General features: G+C 38.3%; 1 long non-coding RNA gene across 4 annotated transcripts; it reads left to right on the top strand.

Moving 5' to 3' along the window:
* The first annotated feature begins 613 nt into the window (after positions 1 to 613).
* LOC120083759 lies at positions 614 to 17,496 on the top strand. Of its 4 annotated transcripts, XR_005483540.1 has the most exons (4): positions 614 to 854; positions 1,228 to 1,750; positions 2,445 to 2,743; positions 15,786 to 15,948. It is a non-coding gene; the product is annotated as an uncharacterized LOC120083759 (long non-coding RNA). The 4 variants fall into 4 exon arrangements; XR_005483538.1 differs by lacking the exon at positions 15,786 to 15,948 and adding an exon at positions 17,391 to 17,496 and having other exon boundaries at positions 614 to 1,750; XR_005483539.1 differs by having other exon boundaries at positions 614 to 1,750; positions 2,465 to 2,743.
* The last annotated feature ends 598 nt before the right edge of the window (positions 17,497 to 18,094 follow it).

Raw genomic sequence — 18,094 nt, 5'->3', positions numbered from 1 at the left:
AGGGCCTTCCTAGAGGTAAACTTCAGTTCCATCTCGTTAATTAGAGAGTATTGTTGTTATCACCAATAGGTTTGGGGGGTTTTTACGCTTCTCTTTGTACTTTGAGCATTAGTCTCTTTTCATTATACCAATAGGCTTTGGGGTTCTTAGTCCTTTATTTCATCAATCAATTAAATTAATTTCTTATTCCAAAAAAAAAAAAACAAACCTCATCCTGGATATACACAATTTGATAAGATGTCAAGGGTTCCTGAGTTCCTTACATGGAAATCTTTTGTTTATGGGAACCCAACTTTCATTTAAAAAGATGGAAGAATACAACGACATAAATGTTAGGGAAGATGCCAAGCTGGCAAAGTCAGTAAGTCAATAATGCCATCTCACACTCCAAGGTCCTCATCAGCAAAAGAGTCCACGTATGAAGAATTACTTTAGAATCTTATTGTTATATTTTAGCGCAACATAATTTATTCCCTTCTCTCTTATTGGGCCATTTGTACTCTATTTTATGAATATTTGTATTATTTCTGATTATTCTTTTGGAACCGTAAATTAGGTAATCAAATGTATATAAGAGAAACTTTTGCACCTCTCTGAATAAAAACAAGAAATGCAGAGCAATTCTCTTAATTCTTGAAATTCTTCAAACATTAAGTTGGTATAAGAGCTCTCAATGGTCAATGCTAGTGAAAATTTTGTCGAAAATCCCAAGGTCACCGGATTTAGCAACTCACCGTTAAATCAGCTCTTGAATCAAATCACAAGCGTAAAGCTCGAAAGAGGAAATTTTATGTTATGGAAGACGACGATGCTTCCAACTCTGTGAAGCTATAAATTGGAAGAGAATATCTCAGGTAAGACCCCTTGTCCTTCAATGTTTGTTTCATTATCTATGAGTGAATTGGCCGAAGCAAGTGTCAAAGCATCAAGCTTAGTGACAGAAAAAGTTATTAATCCTCTTTATAAAGCTTGGGTCATTGTAGATTAGCTGCTTTTGGGCTAGTTATACAACTCTATGTCCTTGAAGTTGTTGTACAACTTATGGATTTTGAAAGTGCAAAAGCTTTGTAGGAAACGATTTAGGAATTATGATAATTTGGCACAGGCAAGTAGCCTAGTCCCAACCAGATAGTTGGTTTCTCAAGTGTTACTTGGCTGGACGAGGAGTACAACCCTGTGGTGGTTATGATTCAAAGTAAGCCTGATATCTCATGGCTTGATATGCAGTTTGAGCTATTGTCATTTGAGAAAAGACTTGAGCATCAAAACACAACAAAGGCTAATGGATTGTATGCACATAATGCCTCAGCCAACGTGGTCTATAACAAAGGAGTAGGAAGTTCAAAGCCTCAGAATCAAGGAAGTAATCAAGGTAACAACAGAAAACAAAAATACAGTGGTTAGAGAGGTAGCTTTGGTTATAATGGCAATTTCAATAGAAATAGAGGTCGAGAAAGAGGCCGAGGAAGTTGACCTACATGTCAGGTGTGCTCAAAATATGGTCATGTAGTTGATGTCTATTACCATAGGTATGATCGAGAATTTTTGCTTGTTCAGAATCAAGGGAAAGGCAATGGAACCCTTGCTTCAAATGGAAACAACCCATCTGCTTTTGTAGCCTCACAGAATAATCATCTGTTTATAGCTATTCCAAAAATGGTTGGTGATAAAAATTGGTATGCTAATAATGGGGCAACCAATCATGTAATAGAAAACTTCAACAACATTGCCAATCCTACTGACTATGGAGGTAAGGAATTGGTCACTGTAGGTAATGGTGATAAGTTGAATATATCTCATGTAGTAAATTCATGCTTGACTAATGATAAGTGCAAACTTAGTCTAGTAAATATGCTTTGTGTGCCTGATATTGCTAAGAACCTAGTAAGTGTTTCTAAACTTACTCACGATAATGATATATTTATGGAATTTCATGGTAATTGTTGTCTCAGTAATGACAAGGCTATGGGTAAAGCATTGTTTAGAGGAATAAATGATGCAACAATAGAGTCAGTAGACATTTCTAAAAGAGGAGGTCATTATATGAATCAGCTGGTGAACAAAAATAATGATTTAGCAGCATTTGTTATGTCTGGTGATGGAATCAAGATTAATGTTGTTAAGTCTAAAGTTGTGTAGCATAGACAGGTTGGTCATTTGTTGTCTAGAGTGTTAAAATTATACTTAATAGTTGTTATCTGTTGGTTAAATCTAATGAAGAGTCTCTGTTTTACGAATCTTGTCGATATGGAAAAGCTCATACGCTACCATTTCCTAATTCTCAATCTTGTGCGTCTGATAAATTTGAACTCATTCACACTGATATTGGGGACCAGCACTAGTTACATTGTCAAATGGTTTTTGCTACTATGTACTATTTTTAGATGATTTTAGCAAATATGTGTGGCCGTATCCACTTAAACAAAAATCTGATACTCTAGCAGCCTTCACTCATTTTGTGCAGGTGGATAAAACAAAATTTCACAAATATATTAAAAAGTTACAATCAGAAAAAGGAGGTGAATGCACTCATATTCATCAGTTGTGTATGAGAGGATAGATTCTCGGTTCTCATGTCCTTATACACCAGCCCAAAATGGTAGAGCAGAAAGGAAACACAGGCATCTTATTGAAACAGGACTCGCATTATTAGCACAAGCTTCTATGCCTCTAAAGTTCTGATGGGACGTGTTTCTCATGGCCGCAACTCTGATAAATGGCTTGCCAACATTGGTTCTTCATGGTAAATCTCCTCTTGAAGTAATGTTTCATAAAAAGCTTGAATTTACTAATCTTCACACCTTTGGCAATGCATGTTATCAATGCTTAAGACCATATCAAAGACACAAGTTTCAGTTTTTAAGGGTTATGCTAAAATCTAATGTAGATCAATGCGTTTATTTTTTTAACAAATATGTCAAATAGCGTTTTTTCATTAGTTCCCTTTTCTAGTTTAATCGATTTTAGTTACATGACGTGGAAAGAATTCATTAAAATGTTTTTCGTGGTAAATGACCTCAAAATTGTCATGACCGAGGTTTGTTCTCAAGTCTCAACCCCTGATGCACCACGAAATGTTCGTTATGAATATGAGGTGTGGATGAAGGCTAATTCTAAGGCTTGAGTTCACATTTTGGCAAGCATACCTGATGCGTTGGCCAAAAGGTTTGAGAGTATGGTCACTGCACGTGAGATCATGCAATCGATGCGAGAATTTTTTGGACGAAAGTTCTCACAATTCAAGCAAAAGGGGATTGATGACAATGAAACCAGTAGTGTTAGCTCCCAAGTAATCTCCAGTCTATATTGAATGTCAAGGGACTAACACAAAAAGAAGTTGTTGCCAAATTTCATGAGGTTCATCGACGAAGATTGTCCTTTGAGATGAAACTTGGAGTTTTTGATTGTGAAGCTGATCCTACTACTCTCTAGAAAAGAAAGAACTCCGAAGAAAATAATTATGATTTATTTGTCTTAGAGATGTGCTTAGTAGAGAATGATGATTCTGCCTGGATAGTTGATTTATGAGCTACTAACCACGTATGTTCTTCTCATCAAGGGTTTAATTCATGGAAACAATTGGAAGCTTGAGAGATGACTCTTAGGATCAGTACTGGTGAGGCCGTTTCAGCTATTACTGTAGGCAGGCTTAAGTTATTTTTAGTCAAGAAACGATATATGTTATTGGATGACGTATATGTAGTTTCTCATATCGAGAGGAACCTAATTTCTATTTATTGTCTAATTGAACAAAAGTATTCCATTTCCTTCTCCGAGAATAAAGTATTTATTTTTAAGAATGGAATGGAGTTAGGTTTTCATTCAATAGAAAATAATTTATATGTACTAAGGCCGTTAGTTATAAAAGCCGTGCTCAATATTGAAATGTTTAAAACAACAACAACTATGAAAATACCGAGAGTTTCTCCTAAAGAAAATGCCCATCTTTGGCATCTGAAGTTAGGTCAAATCAATCTTAATAGGATTGAGAGGTTGGTGAAAAGTGGACTTGTAAATGGTTTAGAAGAGAACTCTTTGCCTGTATGTGAGTCATGCCTTGAAGGCAAGATGACCAAACGATCGTTTACTGGAAAAGGTTATAGAGCCAAAGAAACCTTGGAGCTTATATATTCAGGCCTATATGGTCCAGTGAATGTAAGAGCATGAGGAGAGTATGGATATTTCATCTCTTTCATAGATGATTATTCAAGATATGGGTATTGATGCGTTATTTTATGAGGTGAAATTATAAAATGAAATGCAGTGATAGAAATATGTTGAGCAACAAGTTTTCTCAGCGGAATCCAAGTATAAATTCCACCGAGTTTCCTGGTAAGTCCAGGGTCGAACTCAGGGACTAAGGAAAACGGTATGTGGTGATAGTTTTCAAGAAGACTTTGCGGTAACCAATCAATCAAATAGTTGTTTTGGGTTGTTGTTGTGGTGTAAAATAAATGTATGCGGCGGAGTTACGAAAAGAGTAGATAATATGGAAGATGCGATGAATATATGATGAACGGGTTGAGAAGGTTTCAGCTAACACATCCTAAGATGCGTTCATGTTATGCGATCATGCAACACACATACAATATCAAATCATCTCTCGACACAAATGCTACGGCTTCAAATACTAGAACGCATGTGATATATGTGATGAGTCTATAGGACCTACACATAAGCCTCTATTCTTATCTATGCGATAACAAAATGACACACACACAAATAAGGCAACCACATAATATCATAATTTATCTCTAGGGTGCATACGAAGCAGGTTGGCAAATAGAGCTTATCTCTAAGTCCCTATCTTTTGCTTATGCAGATCTAATCTTGCTCTCTCGAGTTTAGATTCTAACCTAGCTATCTCAAGTCTTAGGTTCTTTCTTTAGACTCTCTCTCGAGTAGCTCTAAAGGGATGTTGGGCACAATATAAAAAAAGATAATCGCATGCGATGAAGATTCTAGATCATGTTTGCTTAGTTCTTCTCAACCCATTCGATAAATTTAGCTACTCATGCGTGCTTTTAAGAGAGTGAACAGATGTAGATAAAAAAGTTCCATTGTATAGATATAGAGTTGAAAGACAAAATAACAATGTAAGATGAGAATAAAGAGCCTGGTAGCAATCTCTTGCTTCTCAAGGCTTTTACACTTTCTTTTCTTCTATGTTCAAATTATAGTCTCGCTCTCGCGAGAGTCGGCCCACTCTCTACTTTTCCACGCCTCTGGGTTCTCTCTCGAGTTGCCCTAAGCGATCTTCCGGTGTCTCTTCCCTTCTCTCGCTCCGCCTTCATAATCAAAAGGAAAACTATGAACAAGACTATTCTATCTAAGGGAAAATTCTCTAACTGTCCGTATTCCTCTTCGGAAGGTTGCCTTCAGTATTTATAGAGCTTCGGGGTGAAAGGCGCTTCTCTCTTATGATTGCACTGATGGGATGGCTTTAATTCCCTATCTGATGCACTGAATATTTGTCACCGAAAAGCTGAGTGTACTTGCTATTGTTAGCGGCTTGTCAACTTAATTTAGACTTGACCGTCATCAGCTTTTTGTCCCATCGTGATTAATTATGCTTTTCACCCAAATGCGGCCACCAAGTTGCGTCGGCTCTATGCGGCAATCATTCTTGAGTAGATGTTTGTGAGCACAAATCACCACAAAGCCTTGCGGTAATGCTGTGCTCGACCGTTGCTTTCTTGTGATCGCACTTTTTGCTTTGCGTCAATGCATATTCTGCACAAAAATACAAAAGTTAACTGTTTTCATGCGATGAACGCATGTGGCCACAATGTTACAAACTTAATGCTTTTTGGAAGCAATTTTATATATTTTATCAACGCAAACCTGTATTATTTAATAACTTAGCACTGTAATAACGTGCATTTCTGCCCATTATCAGGTATCTATACCTAATGCAACATAAGTCTAAAGCTTTTGAAAAGTTCAAGGAGTACAAGACTGACGTTGAAAACTTGTTAGGTAAAAAGATAAAAACACTACGATCTGATCTTGGTGGAGAGTATATGGACTTAAGATTCCAAAACTATATGATAGAACATGGAATTACGTCCTAACTCTCTGCCCCTGGTACACCTCAATAGAATGGTATATCAAAAAGAAGAAATAGAACCTTGTTGGACATGGTTCGGTGTATGATGAGCTATGCTCATCTTCCTGACTCGTTTTAGGGATACACAGTAGAGATTGCAGTTTATATATTGAACAATGTTCCCTCAAAGAGTGATTTTGAAACACCTTTTGAGTTATGGAGAGGTCGTAAAGGCAGTTTATGTCACTTCAGGATTTGGGGATGTCCAGTCCACGTGCTAATGACAAATCCCAAAAAGTTAGAATCTCGTTCAAAAGTATGTCTATTTATAGGCTACCCCAAAAAACGAGAGGTGGATACTTCTATGATCCAAGTGAGAATAAAGTGTTTGTATCGACAAACGCTACCTTCTTGGAAGAAGACCATGATGCTTGAAAATTGTGATGTGTTATGCGGTGAACATGCAAGTTTCCCTAATAAGACCTAAGTATAAGCCTTTTAGGTTTCCTGGTAAGTCCAGGGTCGAACATAGGGACTATTATGTAAATATGCGACAATCACTTTGATTCTCTTGCGGTAGTAAAAACAAATGAAGTGGATGGTGTTTTGATTAAGGTTTTTCCTATGCGACGGAGTTTGAACGAAGAGTGATGAGCGCGTAGAGTTACAATGAGTATGCGATGATGGGGTTGAGAAGGGGTTTAGCTAACATTTCCTAAGATTGTGCACAAGCTATGTAGTCATGCTACACATAAATTTAGTACTACATTTCTCAATGCAGAATGCCATTATTCCTATTTCTAGGACGCATGCGATATGTATACGAAAGAGTCGATAGGACTTATTTCTAAGCCTCTACTCTTATCTATGCGATGATGAATGATGCACACATAAAACAAGGTGACCACATACAATCATTCCTATTTCTAGGGTGCATGCGATGTGTAGATAGCAATAAAGCTTATGTCTAAGTCTCTATTTCTTGCTTATGCGATTCTAATCCGACTCTCTCAAGCCTATATTCTAATTTGACTCTTTCAAGCCTAGATTCTATCTTTCGACTACTGATGAGTGGAAATTGGAAGTCAATCTTACTCGACAACCAACTTCCCATGGACGCAGTATGTGATGCATGTTCCTAAGATATGCGTTGATAGTCATGCGTCGATGGTCATGCGTTGGAATGAAAATTGCGTTAACGAATGTATGTGATGATCATGCGTCCTGTCACAAGTTTTCTTACGTTCATGCCAAGTATAACATGAAGCAAGTTTCTCGGGTAATCCGAGGTCGAACACAGGGACTTGTAACTATATGTTTGTAGTGATGTGCATGTGGCGGTTGAATAAAAGAATGGAGGGGATATTGCTACGTTAATCCTACTCCTACTCCTATCTAACAGACAACACAATGAGAATATGCACGAAAGGTAGAGATGCGACCAACCTTGACATGAAATAAATGTATGGGAAATAGATAAAATGCAGAGATGTTTTCATTGCAACACTTAAAAGTGACTGCGAGGGCAACCCTAGTCAATGCAAGCCAATGCGCTCATGCTACACTCGTGCACGACAAGTCATTTTCCAATGGAAATGCGGTGCTCCTAAGTCTAGGACGCATGTGTTGAATGCAAAAGTGTATATAGAGCTTATACCTAAGTCTCTACTCTTTTCCTATGCGATGATGCAAAATGCACACAACGCTGTGGTGACTGCACTCAATCGTATCCTATCTCTAGGATGCATGCGATGCGTTAATAAAAAATAGTGCTCATTCCTAAGTGCCTATCTCTTGTATTATGTGTTCTAATCTGACTCTCCCGAGCCTAGATTCTGACTTGACCTTCCCAAGCTTAGATCCTGTCCTTAGACTACCCTCCCGAGTATCCCTAATGGACGAATGAAGCATAGATACTACAAGAAAATCACATGAACTTGGTTGATGCAAGGTTGCTACTATCCCTAGTAAACAACGCAAACCAAGCTTAATGCGTCCAACCATCTACCTTCCCGGGCAGCTGATTGTTGCTGACTTTACTTATAGACAAGCAATGCGTTAGCCTATAGACAGGCGTTGCAGTAGCTTCACACTAAGCAAATAAGGTTACTCACACACTCGCATAACGCACACCTCTTGGTGGGTTGCTACATGCTTCATAACCCTAATCCACATGACCAAGTATGCAATACCTAAGCAATCCCATTAAGTGTTGCAATGAAAGTAAAGATGCTAAGCAAGAAGATGAAGATGGAGTCGAAGGAACAAAGAAATGCATTGAAAATAATTGTATTAATCCCTTAATTCCAAATGTCATACAATACATTAAGGTTGCTGATGGTGCCATGGATGGGCGGAGGAGCTGACTCTCTCGAGATCTAACTTTGGTTGAAGGCTCCGGTCGTCACTTAGAATGGATGAAGGAGGTGAAGAACTTTCAGACGTCTTCTCACACATTTTGTCTGGATCGCGGGGAAAATCCCAGGTTGAGGGATAATCTCCCGGATGATTGAATTTCAGCTCTTTGGCCTCTATTTATAGAGTTTGGGTCACCGACAACATTAATTGGACAGCTCTGAGTCTGACATTCGGTGTGTTCGTCCTTTCTGAACCTCTGCCACTAACAACGTGGTAGGTGAAATGACAACATCATCTTTAGATTTTCTCAAGGTAGATGCGTTGATGCGTTCATTCCACCTACCTTGCGTTGATCCCAGAGTTGCATTGTCGTGCAGCCGCAATCAGTCAATGACCGCATTCGCTTAATACCGCAACTCTACACGATGACCGCATTGACTTGATGAGCACAACTCTCATGCAGTGGACGCATACGGCTGATTACCGCAACATCCATGCATTGATCGATGCGTTTGCCCTTGCGATGGAGTGTTTCTTTGCATGCGGTTGTCTATGCGGTGGTCCAGTTTCCGCGTTTGCACTCATTTCCTGCATTAGCTACAAAGATAGAACATTGAACGCATAATTAACGCAAAATAACGGGTTAGCTGAGATTCGACATGTTAATCGACGCAAGCTCATATTCTATTGAATTCCTATCATGATCGACGCATATTCTGCCTAATAACCTTCATAATTCTAAGTAAAAGGCCTAAGATGACACCCCCAAACTTAAAATCATGCTTGTCCTCAAGCATGCCTTATACTCTAGAAATTCTAACTCACCTTCATGCTTTTCTTTGCGATGACCAGCTTCTCAGAATATAATTTACACACACCCGTGACCATCATCGCAATACTCTCCTCCATTTAGGCCGCTTCTTCAAAAAGATCTTGCCTAAGTTAAATCCTGCAAGCCTTTGCTAAAAAACTTTTATTCATTCACCGCTTTGTGTTTAGCTTTTGAGAATGCGTTCATACAAAATACTTCAAAACTTTGCGATGGTTTATTCAAATGCGGCGTTGAACCTAGTTACGCCCTTCGTTTTGGCTTACCCCCACGTGTGTCATGCGGGCATCCAACTTCGGTTGCGCTCCATATTCAATTTCAACTCTTGTCTCTTTTGAAGCTTACGACAGATAGAGAAGTTGTGGTTATGCGTTGATCCTAGCGACTTGCCTTCGTTTTGGCTTGCCTTCACATGTGTCATGCGGACATCCAGCTACGAGCAAGTGCCTTTCATAACTTAACTCTTATCAACAAGGGTTTCCCCATTGCGTTGATAGTGGAGTTATTATTCTCAAAATCTCACTTCAACTTTTTTTTTTAAACAAATGATTGCAATATAATGAACGCAATTCTCCGAGACCGCTGCCACCCTCAAACTTAGAGGTTGGCAGCGTTCTCACCGCAAAGATAAAGACAAAATTACAAAAATGCGTTAATAAATGTTTGAACAAAGGTCTGCACAAGATAAAACGCAAGACTTTCAAAATTTGAAGAAGCTATTAGAAGTAAAGAATGCCTTGCATTGATTGGTTAGAAAATGCGGTGAACTATACGTACCATCATAGAAACATCGCAAAACAACACAATCAGGAAAAAGAGAATTTCAAAAGGATAAGGCATACAAGATAACAGGAAAAGACCTTAGGCGGAACAACGCATGCGCTCATGCATTGGAATCCACGTGATTGAAGGCATGCGTTGAAGGGGTGAAAGGTATTCTTCCATTAAACTACGAACCGAGGAGACTTATTGTTGCACCTACAAGAGAAAACATACCACAACTAAGTAAGTAACCATATATCCAAAATAATAAAATAAAGAACCTATACTAAGAAAGCAAGTTAAAGATAGAGTAGAAGATGTCCCTGGAAAAATAAGAGTGTTGTCACTGCAAGGAGTCTTCCATGCAGGAGATGGTTCTCAACTGCTTGGGTCAAGTTGCCCTGACCATTAGAACTTCCGGCAATTGTTGGATGCATGTTGGCCACCATAAGCTTAGAACTGCCTTAAGTTCTTTTGCGACTGATTGCCCTTCTACCTTGGGGTTAACATTGGCTTTTAGCGCATCGCCTACATTTCAATATTGTTTGTAACCTGGTCGCACAAGCTGTAATAATCCCAAGATAAAAAGTTTGCTCGTAGAGACACAAAACTTAACAAACATTTAGCTGTCAAGTCCCCGGCAACAGCGCCAAAAACTTGATGAGTGGAAATTGGAAGTCAATCTTACTCGACAACCAACTTCCCTTAGACGCGGTATGCGATGCATGTTCCTAAGATATGAGTTGATAGTCATGCGTCGATGGTTATGCGTTGGAATGAAAATTGCGTTAACGAATGTATGCGATGATCATGCATCCTGCCACAAGTTTTCTTGCGTTCATTCCAAGTATAACATGAACACAAGTTTCTCATGTAATCCGAGGTCGAATATAGGGACTTGTAACTATATGTTTGCGGTGATGTGCATGGAGTAGTTGAATAAAAGAATGGAGGGGATATTGCTACGTTAATCCTACTCCTACTCCTATTTAACAGACAACGTAATGAGAATATGCATCAAAGGTAGAGATACGACAAACCTTGACATGAAATAAATGTATGGGAAATAGATAAAATGTGGAGATGTTTTCATTGCAACCCTTAAGAGTGACTGCGAGGGCAACCCTAGTCAACGTAAGCTAATGCACTCATGCTACACTCATGACTGATTGAGCCTAGATTCTGACCTGACCTTCCCAAGCCTAGATCCTGTCCTTAGACTACCCTCTCGAGTATCCCTAATGGACGAATGAAGCATACATTCTACAAGACAATCACATGAACTTGGTTGACACAAGGTTGCTACTATCCCTAGTGAACAACGCAAACCTTGCTTAATGCATCCAACCACTTACCTTCCCGGGCAGTTGATTGTTGCTGACTTTACTTATAGACAAGCAATGCGTTAGCCTATAGACAGGTGTTGCAGCAGCTTCACACTAAGCAAATAAGGTTACTCACACACTCGCGTAAGGCACACCTCTCGGTGGGTTGCTACATGCTTCATAACCTTAATCCACATGACCAAGTATGCAATACCCAAGCAATCCCACTAAGTGTTGCAATGAAAGTAAAGATGCTAAGTAAGAAGATGGAGATGGAGTCAAAGGAATAGAGAAATGCATTGAAAACAATTGTATTAATCCCTTAATTCCAAATGTCATACAATACATTATAGAAAGAGAAAGGAAAAGAAATGACCGGCTAGAAGCAAAGCTTTGCTTCCAACGGATGTGTGTCAAGGCTGCCAGTGGTGCCATGGATGGGCGGAGGACTGATTCTCTCGAGATCTAACTCCGGTCGAAGGCTCCGGTCATCACTCGGAATGGATGAAGGAGGTGAAGAACTTTCAGGCGTGTTCTCACGCATTTTGTCTGGATCGCGGGAAAAATCCTCGGTTGGGGGATAATCTCTTAGATGATTGAATTTCAGCTCTTTGGCCTTTATTTATAGAGCTTGGGTCATCGACAGCATTAATTGGACTGCTCTGAGTCTGACATTCGTCGTGTTCGTCCTTTCTAAACCTCTGCCACTCACGGCGTGGTAGGTGAAATGTCAACATCATTTTTGGATTTTCTCGAGGTAGATGCATTGATGCGTTCATTCCACCTACCTTGTGTTGATCCCATTAGTTGCATTGTCGCACAGCTGCAATCAGTCAATGACCGCATTCGCTTAATACCGCAACTCTACACAATGATCGCATTCGCTTGACGAGCACAACTTCCATGCGGTGGACACATACGGCTGATTACCGCAACATCCATGCACTGATCGATGCATTTTCCCTTGCAATGGAGTGTTTCTCCACATGCAGTCGTCTATGCGGTGGTCCGGTTTCTGCGTTTGCATTCATTTCCTGCATTAGCTACAAAGATAGAACATTGAACGCATAATTAACGCAAAATAATGGGTTAGCTGAGATTCGACATGCTGATCGACACAAGCTCATATTCTTGTGAATTCCTATCATGATCGATGCATATGGTGCCTAACAACCTTCATAATTCTAAGTAAAAGGGCTAAGATGACATGCATTTCTGCATGTCATCAACTACTCTCTCAAGTATGTCGAAATGATGAATGATGCATACATAAGACAAGATGATCGCATAAAATGTAAATCTTAAGTCATGTTAGCTATATACTTCTCAACCCATTCAGAAATTTAGCTACTCATGCGTGGTATGGAGAGATTGAACATAGATTGAAATGAGATTTCCATTTTCTGTAAATAAAGTATTGAATACAAAATATCAAATGAATTTGAGAGATTAGAAGCCCGGTAAGCAATGTCATTCTTCCCGTGGGCTTTTACACTGCTTTTGTTCATTCCAACTCTGTTCAAGATGTGTATTCTTGCTCTCGCAAGTGTTGGCCCTCTCTCCATTGTAACGCTTTCCGAAAGTCTCTCGATCTGTTCGGGAATGATCTCTCGGCTTTCTCGTCTCTTTGCTCTTCTCCATTCTCTAAGTATACGTATGAGTATGCGCATGAATAGACTAACTGATTCTCTACTCCTAAGCTCGTTAACCTTTTTTACATTGGTGACCTTCGATATTTATTGAGCTCAAGGTGAAGCAGCTTTTTTTGCTAATGATTGCAATGATGGGTGGCATTAATTCCCCTGTTCTAATGCGCTAATTATTGGTCACCGAAAGTTGAGTGTACTTGCTATAGTGTGGCTTTTAACGACTTGTTAGCTAAATTTAGATTCGACCATTATTAGCTTTCCGTCCCATCATGATTTATTATGCTATCACCTTGATGCGCAGTTTTTATGCGGCCACATTTTTAAGAAACTTCTCACGATCGCATATGATCGCATGACTTGAGATCGCAATCTTCAAGTGTGTTGTCGCCTTGTTCCTTTGGATCGCAATTTCCCTTCGCCATCGCATTTTTCCTGCACAAAATAAGTAAATTAACTGTTTTTAATTGATGCACGCTTGCGATTGCAATTCCTTTCAGTTTAGCGCTTTTTGACATGATATTGCTTATTTTACCATCGCATTCTCTCATTATTTTACTTATTTGAGCTGTAATAATTTGTATTTCTACCAGTTATCACACCCCCAAATTTAAAACAATGCTTGTTCTCAAGCATAAACTAAAGTTTTTCTTTAAAAAGTCAACCGCCTTTATCCTACCTAGACTTCTCAAGGTGCCTTATTCAAATTTCATAAACCACTGCCTTCTTAATTTCTAATCTTGATCTCTTCTTAAAATATTTCTAATTTACTCGTTTCCAGGACATCGCATGATTTATTTAAAACTTTCTCCAATCAGGGTGTTCCAAGTGATTTTTACCCTTGTGTGATTCAGATATTCTTTTTGTGATCTTGAACTGATCCAAGTGCCCCGCCTTCATTTTGGCTTGCCCCCACGGGTGTCATGCGAACATCCAACTACGAGCAAGACACTCTTTCTCAGTCAAAACTCATGCTCATTTCTTTATTTGGCAGTGGAGTTGCGATCACTTGGTTTATGCGTTGATCACGATTCCTACCTTCGTTTTGGCTTGCCCCCATGGGTGTCATGCGAACATCCAACTAGGCAGGATCCGATCTCAACGTTATAATTTTTTTTTTTAGATTGAAATTCTAAAAGTAGCAAGGTTGAAAATAAAAATACTATCACCCCCAAATTTACACACAACAATGTCTTCATTGCTGGTAGACGAAATAACTCATGCGATGAACTTAGGAAATTTTGTAAAAATCGTTTTGATGGAAAACTGGTAGCCTGCTAAATTTTAGAATGTTTCATGAATTGACTATCCAAAAATTAATTAGACTCTATTACATGCGGTAGGAAATAAAGGCATGAATTTCATCATTGAAGTCATAATTGATATGAGGAAAAATGCAGCGACTAAATAAAGTAATCATAATTTCATGACTGAGTCAAACTAAAGAGGATGCATTAATAGAATTTAGCAATATTAACTTGGAATGCGAGAAGTGAAAAATTGAAATAAAATGAGTCAAGGAAAGACACAAACCCCAAATCTACTCTGTTGCCCGCATCATCTTTGATTGCATCTTTTCTTGCGGTGGGTTGATCCTTTGATTGCGATGGGCTGATTGAACCGGTCGCATGTTTTTAGGTTATCGCATAGCTCCATCACAATCGTTCTGTAAGCCCTCTCTTCTTCTACTTTTTCTTGGGATATTAGGAAGCACATAGTTAAGATTGAACTCGGGGACTTGAGATAAAGTTTGATGTGGATCTCCTGTTAAGATTTATAATTAAAAATAAAAAAATTTGGATTGACGTTTGTTTCATTCAGGAAGAGGAAGTAAGAACTCGGGGAATAATTTGAGGGTAATGAACTAGTTGAGCATGTAAAGGACATTCGATGATAAATTTGGCATGCTCGGGATAGGTCAAAATCAGTTGTAAAAGTCAAAAGTCAAATTTGTCGAACTCAAAGTTAAAAAAAAAAAAAAATCAACATCTTGAAATGTGGTGAAATTTTGGTAATTTATGAGTTTTGAAAGTAAATTTGGCTTGTTTAAGACTTATTGGGAAAAGCTAGCTGAAAATCAAAGGAAATTTAAGGGAAAAGTCGAGCTAAGACTGAATTTCGGATAGTCTGAGTAGGGTTCAGTGTTTTGAAGTTTTCGAGCTATAGAAATCGAATTTGAAGCTGAAATTTTGAGGTTAGTAATTAAGAGGTTTATTAACATTTTTTTTAAAGGACGTTACAGCTAATTTTGACTTAAAATTGGTGAATTAATAGGAAAACCGAGAGGAAGAGGAAAAAAAAAGAGAATTTGAGATATTTTGGAAGAATTAAGGTGCTTTCTATTGAAATTTCTTATTGAATGGCTTTGAGGTTAAGTATTAATCATCTGGGCACGTGTTAAACTGGAAATTGAAGCTAGAAAAAGAAGAGAAAAAGGGAATTTCGAATTGTTTTGAGTTTGGCCGACCGAAGAAGAGGAAAAAGTTGTTTTCGAATTAGGGCCGTGCTTGTGAAGGAAAATTGGGCAAAATGAAAGAAAATTAAAGAATAAGGAAAGCAGAAGCTCGTAGGAGGCTTGATTTGAAGAAATTTGGCCGGAGAAGAAGGAAAACGAAGAAAAATAGTGGTGCTAGAGTTATCGCGAAAATAGAGGATGCTCGGATTTTTAGCAAATTCGTGGAGTTAGAGACTAATTCGAAGCTCAAAATTTGTAAGTTAAATATAAGGTCCTTATAGAGTTCTATGGTCTTTTATTTTATAGTTATTGGCTGGAATTTCTGATTTTAAGTTCTGAAAATTCTGCTTTTCCTTGCCAGAAAAACAGGGGTACCGTGGAGAGTTTGGTCGATTCCGGGAGTTCTAGGGCAATTCGGACGTCCAAACTTTGAGGTAAGTTAATTAAGAGGATGGGTAAAAGGTTTTTATAGGCCAATTAAGATTTAAATTTTCGGAAAATGATGAATTTAAATCTGAAACGCTCACCGGAAAAACAGAGGTCAAATCTGGAAATTTCTGAGCTGGAGGTTGAAGAAAGAGTTGACTTTCCTGTTTGACTTCTGTCTGTCATCTATTGACTGTCATTAAAAGCTGAAAAATCAATTTTAGGTTAATTAAGGTTTCTCAAGCATAATTAGGCATCCAATTGGTATTGTTATGATGCCTTAAACCTTGAATTTGAAGAATTGGGATCTTGAGTCAACTATGAAGTTGATTAAGGGGTTAATTTGAAGTAAACCCTAATTAGGGTTAATGAGAAAAATTGAGGGAAATTGGAATAAAATCAGTTCTTATTGAAGATTAATTTTAAGGTCTAGAGTTAATTTAGAGCAATTGAATGACCAAATTACAAAGCAAACTCTACCTTAGATCAAATTAGGGATTTGGCAAAAGTTTAAGTGAAATTGGTTGTTCTTGAAGATTAATTTTCAAATAATTGGATTATGGTCATGTGAATGATAACTAGAGGATTACCAATATAATTTCAAGATAAACGGGAGATGGAGAAACCAAAATTTTGAGGAGGAGCCGATTAACAGTTAATGGTTTACTTTCGAATGTTTTGATATAGAAACTAATTATATATTATAGTATGTTATGATTTATGAAATGTGAAGGCATGATCTGTTTTACTTGATTGATATTTCAAAAATGTTTAAATCGTGATTTCTAAACTCTCGATGGTTTTAATAACGATCTTGATTTATCAAAATGTAGTTTGGAACCAGAGTTTACACAATTGTGACTTTGTTTGTTTTATATGAAACACTCTTGATGTTGAATTTAAAAATGCTGATTGTTTGTGAAAGTGGTTTCAAACTACTAATTCTTATACCCGAGATAATGGTTATTTTCCCTGCTACTTGAATGTGTTTCATAGCATCGCTCAGGCGATCAGGGGGCTACCAGGGTCAGATGTGGCCAGAGTAAACCAGAAAGTCCAGAGGAACCTACGCCTGAGAGCCACCCAGGCTATCAGGGAGCTACCACTGGGGTCAATGTGGCCCGAGTATACTAGGCCCTCTAGAGTAACGCTGGGCCTGTGTGTGGTGTATTATGCTTAGCCTTGAGTTGGCCAGTTTCTTGTCTCGTATGACCTTGTGATTTGGTTTACACCGTGGGGGACATTCTTTGTCCAGAGTAACCCGCCGTTGTAAACGAGTATTTGGGTACAGAGTTGGTGTGATTTTCTGATAACAACTGAATGCTTTATAATGTGTTTATGAGAGTTGATCATGCCACTTTTTTTACCAGCACGTGTTTGAGATGCTGTTGAGTCTTTTATACTTTGTTCAATGATTTACTAAATGATTTGATAAACTTTATTGATGATTTAGAAAGTGATAGCTTATGTTTATATTAAACTACCACTCACTGGGATTTAGCTCATGCTTTCCATGTTTTATGTTTTTCCCCACCCCCAGGTAGCAACAAGTTCCTGGTACTTGCTGAGCCGTCAAACGGCACTAGTGTTGTTAAACATCTATTGTATTGTTTGTGTATGTATTTGAGAGTATTTCAGAACAGCTAGAATTTGTGAGTTATATGTCATGAGAGGTTTTGTTCAAAATAATTCTTACTATTGGTCTGTAAATCCATTTAAATAGTATTTTGATTTAAACTGAATCAAATTCCTAAACTCTGTCAAGGAACATAGATATTTTTTTAAAATGGGTTTGGAAGTTTGGGTTTGATCAAGTACAGGATATGTTAAGAGTTGGGATGTTAGATGTCATAGAGAGAAGTGATGTTTAACGTCTTCACGCTTCGTTCTAGGTTAGAAGGGAAATCTAGAATGGGGTGTGACACGTTCACTGCGATCATTGCTAAATATCAAGAGGGTAAAAAGTATGAACGAAAGAGTTGGTAATACAAGAGAGAAGTGACACGTTCACTGCGTCCCTGATGAGTTTGTGTCGTATATCAACGCAGGGACTACTCGTTTCTTCTTCATTCTGGATTCCTCAAGTCCACGGTTGTTTTCTCGTGATGAAAGTCTCCTCCATGATACATCTTGACTATTTGTCCATTGACCTTAATGAAGGATCTCATACCGAGAGTTCCATGAGCATGTTCAGATCGCTCCGATTTCACAGTGGCCGAAATACAAAAGATATACATTCAACAC

The sequence above is a fragment of the Benincasa hispida genome, chromosome 8, assembly GCF_009727055.1.
Source record: "Benincasa hispida cultivar B227 chromosome 8, ASM972705v1, whole genome shotgun sequence".
Classification (NCBI taxonomy): domain Eukaryota; kingdom Viridiplantae; phylum Streptophyta; class Magnoliopsida; order Cucurbitales; family Cucurbitaceae; genus Benincasa; species Benincasa hispida.
Note: the sequence above shows the minus strand (reverse complement) of the source record. Positions and strands in the feature narration are given on the sequence as shown.